The 13,306-nt window shown below is 35.8% G+C and overlaps 1 pseudogene; it reads left to right on the top strand.

Moving 5' to 3' along the window:
• Nucleotides 1–695: 695 nt before the first annotated feature.
• LOC105501189 lies at nt 696–4,762 on the top strand (annotated as a pseudogene).
• Nucleotides 4,763–13,306: the final 8,544 nt, after the last annotated feature.

Below are 13,306 nucleotides of genomic sequence, written 5' to 3' on the forward strand. Positions count from 1 at the left end.
GTACTTTCAGAATTTAGAAATTTTTTTGTATTAAGCTTTCTGGAAAGAATTGTTTTCCCAAACCCATCTGATCCCCAGAATTTAAACCAATAATTTAAAATATTGGCTAAGCATCAGAATCATACCTGCAGCTTATTAAAAATGCAGATGCGTAATCCTCATTCCAGACTTACTAAAGAGATCACCTGAGTGTTGGGCCCGAGTATACCTGTAGAAGCTATATACATTGTTTTGATATATAATCAGAATTGAGAATTCCAGATTTCCAACCCTGGGGAAATAAAAAGCATTGTTTAACCACTATTGGCTGCTTTGTGTTGTTGGCTTCAAAGAGCTGTTTCGATAAATGTCAGTCTGAGGATCTTAAGATTTATTCAGTGTTTAGTACTGAAAACGATTTGCCTTATTGGTTTGCTTATTTATTTATTTGTTTATTTAATTTATTTATTTCTCTGGTGCTGCTGTTTTTTTCAGTCTTTAAAATGGCCAAGAGTTGTTAATTCATGCTGTCATATATACTCCATTTGGTTCTGTTGTGTACATGAAGGCGCCCCTTAGATGGGTAGAATGGATGATAAAGCATATTTAGATAGCATCTCTGGACTCTTGGATATAAACTGTAATTTTGGCTGCATTACTCAATAGGTGGCTGATCACCACACTTACAGGGCTCAACAAAAGCTCAAGGTTTAAGTATGAGGCCTGAAATCTTGGAAGGGAAAGTTGTTCTATTCTGGAAGATTACACTGGACAGAGTCTCAGTGAAATCCTTTTCAGAGTATCCAAAACGTGGAGACCATGCAACTGTTTTCAAGATGGTAAAGAAACTGACTTACTAGGCCGGTCGCGGTGGCTCAAGCCTGTAATCCCAGCACTTTGGGAGGCCGAGACGGGTGGATCACGAGGTCAGAAGATCGAGACCATCCTGGCTAACACGGTGAAACCCCGTCTCTACTAAAAATACAAAAATTTAGCTGGGTGTGGTGGTGGGCGCCGAATGGCGTAAACCCGGGAGGCGGAGCTTGCAGTGAGCCGAGATCGCGCCACTGCACTCCAGCCTGGGCGACAGAGCGAGACTCCGTCTCAAAAAAAAAAAAAAAAAAAAAAGAAACTGACTTACTATAAAAATAATAACTTTACAAAGAAATATAGGCAGCTATCTGAGAGAATGAGGGAAGGTAAATAGCTCTAAGGATGAGGAAACAAATTTATTAAAAGTCCAGGTTCTGGAAGGAGAGGTAGTTAGGAGTTTCCTGCAAAGGCTGTGATTAGCCATTATCAACTACAAATTACTGGGCCAGCTTTGCCAGCAGGCATTTGAAATTGTATTCTATTCAGTAGTGTAAAGATGGCTTAATGTAAAAAAATCAATGCACATAATATACTGTATCAATAGGTAAAGCCAGATTTGTAAGATTTTAATAGTTTGCTAAAAGACAGTTGCTAAAAGTAATTTACTGTTTTTAAAAATATAACAAAAATAATAGACTCTTCCACAATATAATAAAGAACAACTAAGATTATGTCAATCAGTGCTAACAAGAGTATGATGAAACAGGCACTTTCATTAATTGTTTGTGTCAATGTAAACTGGTTCAAGAACTTTGAAAAATAATTGAATCTATATATTTCATGAGACAGATTTTTTAAACTTTGACACATTAATTCAAATTTTGTCATTCTTCCTTTTGAAAAAATCCAAAATGATGATAAAACCTCCAAGCACAGAGATATTAGTTTGAGAATTATTTATTAAAATAAAGACAATTGAAAGTAACTATGAGAGATATCCAAAATATCTGAGTGTGCATGCCTTACGTTTATACAAAATTTTTGCATGCATATCCTTTACATGTCCAGTTATTTATGTGTAAATTATACACATGTAGTTGTGTGTTAATATATTACATGATAATATATATTATATAGGCATACACACAAGAAAAATTGAAAACAGATGAATTAAAATGTTATTATCAATAATATTTTTGGTTAGGACATAGTGATTGACCATACCTTCTATTTTTGAAAATGTTGATTTAATATTATCTGTTGCAGCAATTCCATGGTCTTCATTTAAGACTACTATTTTTAATACTTTTTAAAAGCCAAGCTTACTTTAACAAAATTTACACATAGTCAAATACATCCTTTTAAAGAATACAGTTTAATAAGTTTTGACAAATGTATGTAGTTCTCTAACCAGTACCACAATCAAGATAAAGAATATTTCCCTAACCTCAAGAAGTCTCCCTGCTCCTCTTTTCAATCAATTTCCTGCCCCTAGCCCCACTCCTGGCAATTAGTGACCCAATTTCTCTCCCTATAGTTTTTTCCCTTTAGTTTTTACAAATCTAACAAAAATAATGAAAAGAGTCTTCCTCCATATAATGAAGACCAACTAAGATTATGCCAATCAGTGCTGATGAGAGCCAGAACTTTTCCTTTTCCAGAGAGTCTTATACATTTTACCATTTTTGTATCTGGCTTCTTTCATGTTGCATAATGCTTCTGAGGTCTAAACATCCTGTTGAATTTATCGGTAGTTTATTCCTGTTTTATTTATGGGTAGTATTTCTTACATAGACATACAACAAAATTTATTCATTCATCAGTTGATGGATATTCTGGTTGTTTGCTGTTTTGGGCTATTATGAATATAACTGCTATAAATAATTGTATACAGTATCTGTGGGAATATATGTTTTAATTCTCTTGTGTAAATACCTAAGAGTGATATTTCTGGCTCATATGGTAAGTGCATGTTTTCTAAAGTGGGCAAACCACTGTGTATCACCACTAGCAGTGAATGAGTATCTTAGTCTTCCACATCCTCACTAGCACTTCATATGTCCACTGAAAGTATTTTTTTTTTTTTTTTGTCATTCTAGTAAGTCTGTGTTATGGGCTGAATGGTATCCCTCCAGAATTCATATGTTGAAGTCCTAACACCCACTACCTCAGACTGTGATCTTATTTGGTGATAGGGCCTTTACGGAGGTAATCAAGTTAAAATGAAGTTATTAGTGAGAGTCCTAATCCAAAATGACTGGTGTCCTCATAAGAAGAGAAGATTAGGGAAGCATGTAGAAGAAATAAGTGAAGCAGAGATGGTTCCTGGGGAGATGTAAGCCACCAGAGAAAAGTACCCAGGAAATGATGAATGAGGAAGATGAAATGCCAAAACCTAATTCTGTGGTTATGCCACCAGGCACTCCTAAAAGGCACTCACGCCTGTAATCCCAGCACTTTGGGAGGCTGAGGTGAGAGGATTGCTTGAGGCCAGGAGTTCAAGAGCAACACCCTGGGCAACATAGCAAGATCCCATCACTTAAAAATAAAAAATGCCAGTGCATGGCGCATGGTAGTGTGCACCAGTAGACCCAGCTACTCCAAAGGCTGAGTTGGGAAGATCGTATAAGCCCGGGAGTTCAAGGTTACATTAAGCCACTCACACCACAGCAGTCCAGCCTGGGTAACAGAGAGACGTCTTTTCTCAAAAGAAAATGCAGTACATTGTGCATGTCGATGCTGGCAAGTCAACCACTGGAAGACAAATAGTGTATTTGACTGAAATGGGTGAAAACAGGGCACTTGAAATGTATGAAAAAGAAGTTAAAGAAAAACAAAACAGAGAAACTTGGTACTTGTCTTGAATCTTAGACACAAGTTAGGAAAATGGAGACAAGGATAAAACAATAGAAGCGAGTTTTGCCTTTTTTGAAACTGAAAAGAAGTATTTTATAGTTCTAGATGTCTCTGGTCACAGGAGCTTCATCCCAAATACAACTGGTGGTGTCTCTCAAGCTGATTTGGCTGTGCTGCTAATCTCAGCCAGGAGAAGAGAGCTTGAAATTGGATTTGATAAAAGGACAAACAAGAGAACATGCAATGTTGGCAAAGACAGCAAGTGTGAAACACTTAATTCTGTTTATTAATAAGATGAATGATCCAACAGCAAATTGGAGCAATGAGAGATACGAAGAATATAAAGAAAAACTGGTGCCATTTTGAAAAAAGTTGGCTTCAATTCCAAAAACTGCATTCTCTTTATGCCTGCTCAGGACTAACTGCAGAAAATTTCAAAGAGCAATTGAATTTCTGTACTTAGTACATTGGATTACCATTTCTTCTATATCTAGGTAATTTGTCAGACTTCAGTAGATCAGTTGCTGTACCAGTCAGGCTGGCAATTTTGGATAAGTACAAGGATATGGGCACTGTTGTTCTGGAAAAGCTGGAATCAGGCAGTTTGTTTGTAAAGGCCAGCAGCTTGTGATGATGCCAAAAAAGCACAATGTGGAAGGTCTTGGAACACTTTCCAATGTTATAGAAGCTGATACTGTAGCCCCAGGTGAAAAGCTCAAAATCAGACTGAAAACAGTTGAAGAAGAGGAAATTCTTCCAGGATTCATAGTTTGTGATGTTAATAATCTTTGTCATTCTGGAGGCACATTTGGTGCTTAGATAGTGATTACAGAGCATAGATCTATCATCTGCCCAGAATTTAATTCAGTGCTGCAAATTCACACCTGTATTGAGGAAGTTAAAATAACAGCCTTAATCAGATTGGTAGATAGAAAGTGAGACTCAACCCTGTTTTGTGAAGCAAGATCAAGTATGCACTGCTCATTTAAGGAGAGCAGGAACCATCTGCCTTAAGGTCTTTAAAGACTTCCTTACATGGGTCACTTTACCTTAACACATGAGGGCAAGACTTGTGATTGGAAAAGTTCTAAAACTGGTTCCAGAGAATAAGTAAGCATTTTCTTGATGATCTTGCATAATACTATGAGAAAAATTGACTGCAAAAAGCCTATTACATATCACCTTCTCTAATTTTCTGCCCATTGGTTAACCTCTCCCCATATTCGCAAAGTGAAAATTCATAGCAAAAGTCCACATTATGTCACTTTCTTATATTGAGAGCTCTGCTACGCCACCATTGAATTTTTAAAATATTTTCCCTCTTTTTCATACTCTGCTTCCTTGGATGGATTTGGCAATAGCTTTGTAAGTCATGTGGACATAATTGCCTAGAATAATGAAAACCCTATAGCAATTTGTTTTTCATTTTCTCCTTAGGCATACTTAATATTTTTCCCCCAGGCAGATCATTCGGAGTGTGCAAGGGTGTGTGCATATGTTAGAAAGACAACTACCATTTTAATAAATTATTCAAATTGAAAAAAAGAAGAGAAGGTTGATTAGGACATAAACAGTTACAGTGGGATGACCTTGTGAAGACACAGGGAGAAGATGGCCATCAATAAGCCAAGGGGAGAAACCTCAGAAAGAAGCCAACTATATCAACACATTGATCTGTTCTTCCAGCCTCCAGAATTGTGAGAAAATAAATTTCTGTTGCCAAACACACCCAGTCTGTGGTACTTTGTTATGGCAGCCCAAATAAACTAAAACAGTGTAAAAAAAAGATATTTTCTTGAGTTTTATTTAAATATCCTTAATAATATTATTTTTGTGTTCATTTTGCCATCTGTATCTCTTCTATAGTAAACTGTTCAAATCTTTTGTCCATTTTTTAAATTGAGTTTCTTGTCTTCTTATTACTGATTTCTAAGTGTTCTTTATGCATTCTGGATACCGGTCCTTTATTAGATATGTGCTTTACAAATATTTACTCCATATTTGTGGCCTGTCTTCTTAATAGTATCTTTTGAAAGAGAAAGTTTTAAATTTTGATTAAATTGAATTTATTATTTTTTCATTTATAGTTTATGCTTTTCATTGACATTTTTATTTTGATTTGTTACAACTTTACTGAGATACAATCGATGCAAAATAAACTACACATTTTAATTGTACAATTTGATAATTTGTGACAGGTATACATCTTTGAAAGAATTGCCACTGTTAAAATGATAGACATTTCTATCACTCCCTTCAAAATAAAGTTTCCTCTTGTCCTCGTGTAAACTATCCCTTCCTTCAACCCACTCCCAGGCAATTAATGAAATTCTTTGTTACTATAAATTAGTTTGAATATTCTAGGATTTATATGAATTAAATCACATAGTACGTACTTTTTTTGCATAGCCTCTTTCATTCAGATAAGTAATTCTGAGATTGATCCATGTTGATGTATATATCAATAATTCATTCCTTTTATTCAATTCATTATCATAAATTGTTAATCAATTTACCTTGGCTGACATTTTAATGATTGTCATACTTGAAAAATTTACTACACAAAGACAGTGGCTGAAAGGGAATGCAATATTGACCTCACTTACTGAATTGCCCTACTAGTTTTTCGAACCCTCCACCACAAAACAAAGACAATTGGTTTTGTTAAAATCTCAATTTGCCCCCATGTCAGACTGTTGACATTATGAATTAAATAGATAATATAAGTATGTTACATCCAACTGTAGCTCTTTATTGAAATTTTTTTAATTAAAATATTAAGTGGGTTACAAAATTCTGCTTCTGTTTTAAGCACATAGAGAAGAGAGATTTTACAAGTGACACATTTATATTTTGGACATTAAAATCACTTAATATGAAAATATTTCAAAGCAATCTAATTTTAAATGTTCTCTCCTTTGTGCAATTTTCTTCCAAATAGTAGCAGCTACTGCTTCGTTTTTTAGTAAAATATCTTGAAGTTAAATATTTAGTGTTTGTTTTTCTGAAATTTCTGTCAGCTAGCAGAATATGGGCTTGAATTTGTCATTACAGAAATTAAAAACAAAATGAATGTGTGCCTTTTTGAAAAAGGAAAATGAACAATGCACCTTTATGTTTGCTTGGCAAATCTCTTAAGTACTTGGCACAAAATGACCAGAAAACCTCTTTAGAATATAAAAGATTTTTAAGGTAATTTCTTATTTATTTCATGACACAATATTGTATGACAACTATAATTTGAGGATCTCTTAATATACATAAAATTAACCACACCAATAACATTCTGTAGCACTTTACGCACGTCTATTTTCAACTTCTGTGCCAAAAAGACTAATAATCCAATAAATTAATTTCAAATGTGCTATTGCACCTGTAATGTTACTTAAAACAATTTTGTAAAGGAAACTTAAACCAGATATATGAAGAGTGATTACATTTATATGGTTTTCCTGTAATGTAATTTTTACTTTGATCATATATCTTCTTCAGTACCTTTAAATAGCTAAGAAAAGGCTGTTTCATTATTAAAACAGAATCCAGAAAATACCATAAGCTGAGATACTATTTTTAATTGTAATTTCAGCCAACACTATAGCAAACCTCCCACATAATACTCATTTTTAAAATTCTTTAACAATGTTTTCTATGAATATTCCAACACTAATTAAGGAAAAAAATTGACCGCATTATTTTCTCCTTATTTCAGTCATTTTTAAAAAATCCTGACGTGACAGTGAATGATGTGCTTTCTTAATGATACTATATTTTGTCTTCGTTATTAAGTACAAAACCCAGAAGAAGGTTATAAACTTTATCTTCAAATTGGTGTAATTTTGTAAATACACAGTTGGATTTTACATGATTATAAATACTGGTGGGAAAATGTAGAAGTATATCTTGTATCTTTATAGTACAGATGCTTTAAAAAAAAAATTCTGACTCATTGTGATGGCTTCATTCTATCAGTCAGTACTTTGAGGCATAATAAGTAGCCAATACACATAGAGGTTTATTGTGGTCGTAGATATAATATAAATCCATCTTTCAGGCAGTCTTCTTTAAAAGTTCGATTTTTTTTAAGCTAAAGTTTTGTTAGTTTTTATTAGATCATTGTTGGTGATTATGTCTGAAATGAGTGGTGAAGAGCTTATACTAGGAGAGAATTGTCAGTCTTGCCATTAATACTTGACCACAGATCTAGACCTTCAATAGTGGAGAAAGGTATATTCATTCACTGGCATCCTATTGAACCAATAAGACAATAGGTATGTTGCTACATAGAGAAATGTGTAAAATAAAGTGCTAATTTATAAAATTTTACAGTCACCATAGAAGAAACTACCTAAAAAAAAGATAGGAATAGAATATGGAAAAATAAAAAGAGTTCTACAGGGGTGTTCAGATTAAAGATAATTTGCTTTCCTTTAGTAGCCAGAATGTTTATATTGTTTTGATTTTATTGTTTAGAATTATAAGAAAACACATTTGTATCAAATTTATTTCTTTTTATCCCTACAAAAATGTTCGAATTTGTGTGAAAGTTAATTTAGTCTCTATATACAAGTGCTAACTTCCGTACTCTGACAAATATGAATTATATAATTTCTTTCAATTATTACTAATTTGATGGGGCAGATAATTTATCTTGCATTTTTTGCATTTCTGTGAATTTTTGTGAAGTGTTCACAAATTGTCCATTAGATTTCATCGCTTATTAATTACTAGGTTATGAGAGGCTTTCTTTGATCACTCTGTACCACATAATTACTTCGTCCTTCCTGCCAGTGCCTGCTTTAGCTTTTTATTTTCCATAGTACTTACCTGGCTTATATTATGTGTTTATTTTTTAATGTATTCTTCTATTTTCTTCAGTGCTGTCAACATTGAATAACAGCTGCCATAGATTAGATAGCTGACAAATAACTGTTGAATGAATAATAAATGTCCTTACACATTTTTCTAATAGTGTTGCTATTTTGTGTATTAATCTGAAAGATCTCTTTCTATATTAGAGAGACAACATTTAAGCATATGTTACAAATACATTTTTCAATTTGTAATAGACTTTATTTTTTATTCTTTTAATTTATTATTTATTAATTGTTTGATAAAAAAAGAAATTTAATACAGTTATCTACTTAAATGCATTATTTTTATGGTTTCTGTATTTGATGTTTTGCCTGGGAATACTTTCCTCTCCCTCCTTCCTGTCTCCCTTCCTCCCTCTCCTTCCTCTCTCCCTCCCTCCATTCCTCCCTCATTTCCTCCCCCCTCTTCCTCCCTCCCTTCCTCTCCAACTCCCTACCTCCCTCTCTATTTTGTACTCCCTTCCTGTGTGTGTGTGTGTGTGTGTGTGTATGGGTGTGTTTCAGCCATAGAACTTAGTGTGGCATAGGTGAAATATAAAGACCTAATTTATGTTCAACATGGAGACTTCACTTTACCAGCATCACTTGCTATTTAATGTCTTTGAAATGCTGCCTTTATGGTATACTAAGAAGTCATGTAGATTTGGTTCTGTTTCTCTATTCTTCCATGAAGCTGTCTATTTGTAGCAGCAGTTTCATTCTTGCTTAATGTAGTTTTGCTGTATTTTTGAATATTTCATGGATAAATTCCCCTTCCATTTTTTCAAAATAATATTTTGAATGTTCTTTTTACTTTTATTATTTCTGATGAGCTTTGGAATCCTTTCTTTCATGAAGATATACATATTAATGAGAATAAATTTTGTATGCCTGAAATAGAAATTTGAGCATTTGGCAGAGATTGCACTCTGTGCCCTTAAGCTTTTAGACTAGCTTTTAGACCACCCTCTGTTGCTACCCCTAAGAACCATGTTAGGAATGAATCACTGTAAGCTCATTCTCTAATGCATGACATATTCTATGGGTGTTTTTTTTAGTGCATTTGTTTTTTAAACTGGTAAACTTTCGGGATTCAGTGAGAGGTTTTTAAATTGAGATTTTAATATTTTTAGTAGCTGCCTGTTCTTATTTTTTAAATGAAGGATTTTGAAAACTCTTTTTCTTTTTGCTCCATTTGAAATAAACTACAGTTGATGGCCAAGCAAAAGGCACAGGTGTGAGGATGGTGTATGCTTGTGGAAAAGCTTTGGGATGCCTGGTCTTCTGGCTGGGTAAGAATCATGGGTGCTTCTTATACCCCCAAAACAGATCCCTAACTCTGCTCCCAGGTGAAGGCTTTCATGCTAAATGCAACAGTCAGGAATGGTTACAAGGGATATAGTACAACCAACCACTAACTTATTACTCTAGACATGCAAAAAAAACTAGTCCCAATGTTCTCTGGCAAATTTCATCCACAGTATGTTGTCTTGCTTTCATTTTTAAGGTTCAGTCTTAAAACTACAGGAGCACACATTAGGGAGTGCTCTTGCTGAATTAGCTGACGAGGGAAAGGGGATAACAATATGTCCCTGTCTAAGTGGCTTTAAGGTATCTGTATTCAAAGTCTTCAAATCTTTTGACCTTTCAAAAGGACAGCCTTGCCATTGGTCAGTATATCTTGTCATTTACTATGGCATGGTGGTTTCTTGTGTTTGGATCTCTCTTTGAGACAGAGATTTACAAATATGATTACACAACTTTCAAAATTCTGTCAACAGTTTTGTTCTAGGTTGAGCTACTAGCCCCTGAAGCTCTAAGTGACATTCTGAAATTTGTTAATCAAATGAGCCTATGGTTTGTGGCTTTGATTTCTCACACTGGCCAAGTGGACCTAAAGCACTTTGCCATAAGGGGTTTTAAAAAAGTCTTACATAGTCATCCTTTTCTGGCTTTCCTTCTATGCAAAAGCCTGAGAGAGAAAGCAATGGCAATACAAATAAATGAAATTTAATAGATTGTTTTAATTTAAGAGCAACAATTCCTCTGGAAATTAATCATATTGGAGAGAATGTGAGCTAGGAGAGCAGCAGGACTCACTTCCCAGTCCTGAAAGGATAAAGTTAAAATATGTCTGGAACCAGCAGATGGCGCCAAAAGCAACCTCTAGTTGCTCTCATTGCTCATTAACATAAGATACTCCCACCAAAGCCATGACAATTTACATTTGTCATGTAAATAACCCAGCATGATGGCAATGATCCAGAAATTACTAGCCCCTTTTCTAGAGACTTCTGAATAATCAGCTTCTTAATTTGCATGTAATTAAAAGTGAATGTAAATGCTGCTAACCAATAGCTCACAAGTGCTGACTCTGGGTCACTACCTATGGGTTGACTCTGCTCTGCAAGGAGCAGCTCCTGTTCAATAAAAGTTGCTGTCTAGGCTGGGCATGGTGGCTCACCCCTGTAATCCCAGCACTTTGGGAGGCCGAGGAGCGCAGATCACGAGGTCAAGAGATGAAGACCAGCCTGGTCAACATGGTGAAACCCTGTCTCTACTAAAGATACAAAAAAATTAGCCAGGTGTGGTGGTGGGCACCTGTAATCCCAGCTACTTGGGGCGCTGAGGCAGGAGAATCACTTGAACCTGGGAGGCGGAGGTTGCAGTAAGCCGAGATCATGCCGTTATGTGCCAGCCTGGGCAACAAGAGCGAAACTTCATCTCAAAAAAAAAAGAAAAACTTAAAAATTATCTGGGCATGGTGGCATGTGCCTGTAATCCCAACCACTCAGGAAGCTGAGGCAGGAGAATTGCTTGAACCAGGGAGTCGGAGGTTGCAGTGAGCCGAGATCGCACCACTGCACTCCAGCCTGGTGACAGAGCAAGACTCTATCTCAAAAATAAAATGTTGCTGTCTAACACCACTGGCTGGCTCTTAAATTTTTCCTAGGTGAAGCCAAGAACCCTCATGGGTTAAGCCCCAATTTCAGGGTTTGCTTGTCCACCTGCATCAAATGGACTAGTTTTTAGTAGGCACTCATTTTATTACTTCCAGCTTTAGGAGATCATTTTTCATAACTCTCTCACTGATTACCATTCTGTCTTTGCAGACATAGTTTGGTCAGCTCAGCAGAGCTAACTTTCTCCATCAGGGTTTCCTGTGGTAGCCTCCTGGCTGAGCTAACTGTGGTTCATAGGGAAGAAAAGACCTAGCTTTGCAGGTGGGGATTTTAAAGTTTAGGTTCCAAAAAAATTAGGGCAAATGCTTGACTTTGTTTCTCATTGTTTTCCTTCTATCATCCTTGAGGATAATAGATAGATAAACAATTTGATTTAATGTCTTTGCAGTGTACACCTTCCTTTGAACGATTTCTATTATTCTGTCTTAATTTGTGGTTTATTGGAAAGTCTTGGTTCTGTTATGGTGGTCTACATAACCCAGCTCAGATAATAAAACAGAATGGTTTCCTGAATTCAGTGGAAGAACAAATGCTTAAGAGATTTACAAATATAAAATAACAAAGAAGAAACTATTACTAAATTAAAAAGTCAACGTTTAATTTTTAAAAAATCCATACTTTTAGCAGCTCAGTCACTAAGTTGATGAATATTAATTGGCTACAAATTATTTTCTGGGTTTGATTTAAAAAACCAAAGGACAGAAAGAGATATCGAGCAACTTAATTCATCCTTCCATCTTCAGTAAGTTCCACAATTGAGTTTCTGGAGTCAGAAGAAATACTTTCTATTATTGCAAATTACCTCAGATGCTCCATGAAAGTAGGTGAAATGTAAAATGTTCCACATGCATTGTATTAGGCATTTTATCAATTCATTTAAAACCCAAGTCAGACAGGGCACTTTGGCTCACACCTATAATCCCAGCACTTTGGGAGGCCAAGACAGGTGGATCATGAGGTCAGGAGTTCAAGACCAGCCTGGCCACGATGGTAAAACCCTGTCTCTACTAAAAATACAAAAATTAGCCAGTTGTGATGGTAGGAGAGGCTGAGGCAGAGAATTACTTGAACCTGGGAGGTGGAGGTTGCAGTGAGCTGAGATCACACTACTCCACTCCAGCCTGGGTGACACAGTGAGACTCCATCTCAAAAAACAAAAACAAACTCAAGTCAGATCAAATAACCCCCATACTGATACCCTTCAAGGACTTTCCATATTTCTCAGATGGAAAACCAACAGCCTTAAAGTGACAGGTGCGCGCCAGGGCCACCTGACTTGTCTCTTCTCTATCTTAGCTCTCCTACTCCTCCTACACTCCTTTTTGACCACGTTGGTCACCTCACTCTTCCTGGAACCCACCCAAGCATGCTTCTGCCACAAGACCTTTGCACTAACTGTCCCCGTTGTCCAAAGCTCTCTTCCTGCAAATGTCCCACGTTGTTTTCTCCCTCTCTTTGTTTGAGTCTTGGATCTACCATCACTTTTTTAGAGAGATGTCCCATAACCATCCTGGGACCATGTAAAATGACACCCCTGGTACCATGTCCCTGCCCCAGACACGCACACACCCGTGTTTTGTTTTTTCTTTTCATGGTGGCACATATCAAGATTGAGCATGGTTTAGTATTTACTTGTTTATTTGTCTACTGATGGACTCTTCTACAGGAACATAAATTCAGTGATGGAAGGATTTTGTTTTCTTCCCCATTCTATCTTCAGTGTCTGAAACAGTATCTAGTGTGCTCAGTATTAAGTTAATATTTGTTAAAAAACTTTGTGAGGCAGAGAAAACCGAATACTATGTCATCTCACTTATGTGAAATCTTAAAAAGTCAAACTCATAG

The sequence above is a fragment of the Colobus angolensis genome, unplaced genomic scaffold (genome assembly GCF_000951035.1).
Source record: "Colobus angolensis palliatus isolate OR3802 unplaced genomic scaffold, Cang.pa_1.0 Scaffold7, whole genome shotgun sequence".
In the NCBI taxonomy this organism is placed as follows: Eukaryota; Metazoa; Chordata; class Mammalia; order Primates; family Cercopithecidae; genus Colobus; species Colobus angolensis.